Here is a 4,097-nt window from a genome sequence, read left to right as displayed (position 1 = left end):
ATGAGAACTTTTTTGTTTGTTACCCTGAGTGTAATCGATGTTTCCCCACACTGATGAGATGGAATGCATCAGTTAATTAGTTTTCTGTAAACAATGCCAAAGACTGTTTGGCGCTATTTTTTTTTTGTTTTGATTTGTTTTCACATAAGCATCCTCTCCAATCCAGATTTTCACATACAACTTTGAAATTCGACACCTAAAACATGCAGCAAAAATAGAACTGGACAACACTGGGAAAACATGCAAGCAGTGACAATATTAGTGCATGTTATAAAAATATAACTGGAAATACAATAATAACTGTTGTTAACTTCCAGTTTGGGTTCACAGCAGACATACTTCAGTCTGCAAATAGTCAGTTTGCTTCCATGTGGTTCTGTATTACAATGTATTTTACCTCTCTGATGTTGCCGCAGATCTCATTACATTTTAAGTTGTTGTCTTCCACAAGGTTTTGCAAAGAAATTATTTTACAACATTTCAGAGGGACAAAAAAAAATCACTGGTATCAATTTGATGCATTAAATTTATTAGAGGGCTAGGCTTTTATTCAGTTTAATTTTATGCTTCTGGGGGTGGAAAAGTGTTTGACCTGGACATTCATCATCCAAATACATGTTGTGCTTGCATTTAGCCTTAGATTAATGAATTGGCACTGTTTGGAGGTGATTTTCAGTCTTAAGACCCGACCTTCAAATGCACACTTGCTGGTTTTGCACAAGGTACACTTTTACACAACGGCATGCGATTACTAGAAAGCCTTCTTGTATGAGTAAATAGATAAAGGCCACTTAAAATAACTAATGTACATGCATTGGGTTTTAAATAAAACTTTTTGCTTTTTTTTTTTTTACCTTTTATATATTACTGATTTATGCACTAATTACAGAGTATAGTTACCACATGCAATAAACTACAGCTACATGACTTAATGAGTAAGCATAATTAAAAATTGTTGAGTTAAATTAAGTAGTAAGCTCTTAGAAACAATGAAAACCAGGTTGATGAAGTCAAATTTTACACTAATAAACAACAATTATGAAAGCAATAGACATTGTTTAATTACAAAAATGGCTCCAGCTGCCAGTGCACTCCACTTTAAGACTTTCTGAAAGTGTTATAGCCTCTAGGATTGTACAAGCAAATGAAGTTATGCTGGTACATCTAAAACATTTTGAATATCGCATAAAAGTACATCTCTGGTTCAGAGAATGAGACTCATGTATTATATATAGAGTGATATAGTCCAAAACTTCTTCTTTTGTGACTTTGATCATTATTACTTACAGATATTGAAAACCCAAAACTTAATGCCTCAGAGAAATATTTCATGTTTTGAATTTTATATTTTGAAATGGGTAAATAATTGAAACCCAATTATTAGGAAGACTGCTGACTTGACAGATGTCCAGAAAACATTCATCATCACCCTTCACAAGAAGGTTAGCCCACAAAAGGTAATTGCTAAATAAGCTTGTTGTTGTTGTTGTTACATATTAGCAGAAAATTGAGTGGAAGGAAGAAGTGTGTTAGCAGAAGGCGCACCAGCAACAGGAAAAACCACAGACTTGAGGGGATTGTCTTCTAATGCAGTTATTTTTGTATTTTTGTTTGCTGTTGTTGTATGTCATACCAGCTAACCAAGCAACTAAAAAACAAAAGCAACCGAAAAAAGAAGAAAAACTTTACTATTGCAAAGTAGCAAAAAGTGCCACACTATTTCTTGTCTTGCCGTGTATGCTGACATATTGCAAAATCCATCTTATGTTGGTCAAAATGTGAGGAAAGACAGAGGATTCATGGTGCTTTGATGTGAATGTTATTTCTAATTCACTCCCCTTCTAAATAGTTTGGAATTTATATCATGCAGCATACCCTGAGGTATGCTACACCATACAGCCATAAACCCTGATGAAGAACTGACTGCTAGAATGACATTTAAAATGTCCTATAAAAGCTCCAAAGTGATCAGAAAGTACATCAAGGGGTCAGATTCACATCCAATTTCAAGCATACAGCATGCTAAGGTCAGTGCAGATTGCATTCCTCAGTGGGAGATCAAGTGATGTTATTATTGTTTAATTACTGCAATATTTTAGTAGCAGTTAGGTCAGTTCCACACTAAAAGTGTTAATAGCGTGTGAGAGTTTTGCCCTATTCAAAAAAACTCTTTGGTAATCTGGCCTATCTGATTTGATCATATTGTCTAGTCAAAGCCAATATCAGGGTGTTTATTTCCCTTCCTTCATTCCTTTTCAAAAATAGCAATTTCTTTGTATGTCTGCAATCTTGGAGTGCTTTTTCCTTACAGATACTTACATGAGTAATTTGTTAATTCAACATATAAATTAAGCACAAGTAGTCTTTAAACACCTCTTTTAATGAATATATTTCTCTTCAGTTTTCCACCGAAACCCATTTATAACAAAAGACAAACACTGGAATACCAAGCACTGACATTAAGCACCCATTAATTTAACTGAGCCTCAGGAGCAGAATAAATAAGAAAATGAGGAGTTTAATGGTGCATTAGTGAGGAGGCAGTGGAACACGAACTGAGCTGTCTTCTGAATAGAGAACCCTTCCAAAAACTGAGAAACATCAGAAGAGGAAAAGCTGGGGACTATGAATTATTTCACTGAGAAGCAAGGTGAGAACCAAGTTTGCCATGACTGACCAAAAAAATACATCAGAGGGAAAAAAGATTTTGATATATCACCTGGAAAGGACTTCTTAATAATTATTTAGGTTGTTGGAACGTAATAATATTCAATTGTGATTTTGTCTAAATGTGGAACATCCTTGCTATTTAACATGACTAAATGAAACAAAAACAATATTAAAAATAAAAACTTTAATTTAAGAATTTAGTCTCTATTTACCACAGCTGCCGCGTTGAATATAACAGTATTTAACGTTTTCCAAGTCTTATTTTAAATATGATCAGTTCCAAAAGCATCTACGTTAATCAATTATTGTTCCTATATATTGTTACTATTTAGGTTTGCTCTGAAGCTCAGGTTTGCTCTTTGTATTACAAATGAGGTGGGGGCTAACTCAGTAGAGACAGAAAAAAATATGATAGTCTTTTTCTGAGATAAGCGATTAAAATTTTTGGAAACTTGTTTGTAAAAATCTGTCAATATTTCTATATGCTAATGATTCAGTGAATTGTATGTCTTTTGAAATCTTGCTAAAAAGGCCTGAGGATTCTTGGATTTTTTATTTTGAGTTTTTATTTTATTTTTTTATACCAGACATGCTTTGGCAAAATATTTTAAGATCATTATACTGAATTCAACCCAATTTAATATACTTTATAAATTTTAAAGGAAAAAATTATTAAAAATAATATTGCAGTTTCCTTTTCAAAACTTGTCTAACAATACAAAAAGCACATTTTTTTGTGTTATAGCATCAAGGCCAGTGACTCCAGTCTTCGGGGTATTTGAGAGATGCTTAGGTCACAAAACCAAAGCTTCTCACTATGGTTAACTTGTGAGATAAAGACTCAAATCTTCACTTTCCTGGGAGTCAAAGAGTGGAGCTCAGATCTCATGTAAATAAGGGTGGAATTAAAATTAAAAGATGAGGTCGTTTGAGCTAATGTTGTCCTTTATAAAATGTTTTATTGACTGGTGTTCATTGAAACATTCTGCAAAGTATTTTGCAATGTTCCATGACAGTCCTGTTAAAGGCCAAATTTGATTCATTGACCAAGGACATTTTTGGGTGATGGGTAATTAAAGACAACATTTTTTTCATGTTTGCTACACCAGGGTTACAATCAGCATAGGAATGTGTTTCACACTGCACTGACTACAAAGTGAGTTATATTAAACTTATGTTATCGCTGACATCTTCATTTCTTGCTGCTAAACAAACATCTGCACATAGAGAGTGAAAATATAACCTTGCCTATTTGATTTATTGACAATTAAAGTAGGGTAAATATTACATCTTAATAATTTTCAAAATATTTCACAGCCAGTCATAGCAGTTTTTATTACCGATCTTAATGTTTTGGGGAAAAAAAAAAGATGTCAAATGTTTCAGAGGTAAAGATGTGAATACATAACCTGCAGCAATTCTGAGTT

At 33.3% G+C, this 4,097-nt stretch overlaps 1 long non-coding RNA gene across 1 annotated transcript in view; it reads right to left on the bottom strand.

The window, feature by feature from the left end:
* Window positions 1–3,643: 3,643 nt before the first annotated feature.
* LOC107835552 (uncharacterized) overlaps window positions 3,644–4,097 on the bottom strand; it is a 23,351-nt gene continuing 22,897 nt past the window's right edge. The window contains exon 4 of the long non-coding RNA XR_001661341.1: window positions 3,644–3,655. This is a non-coding gene — a long non-coding RNA (uncharacterized LOC107835552). The remainder of the gene's footprint in view (window positions 3,656–4,097) is intronic.

This window comes from Poecilia formosa, unplaced genomic scaffold (assembly GCF_000485575.1).
Source record: "Poecilia formosa unplaced genomic scaffold, Poecilia_formosa-5.1.2 Scaffold13, whole genome shotgun sequence".
Classification (NCBI taxonomy): domain Eukaryota; kingdom Metazoa; phylum Chordata; class Actinopteri; order Cyprinodontiformes; family Poeciliidae; genus Poecilia; species Poecilia formosa.
Note: the sequence above shows the minus strand (reverse complement) of the source record. Positions and strands in the feature narration are given on the sequence as shown.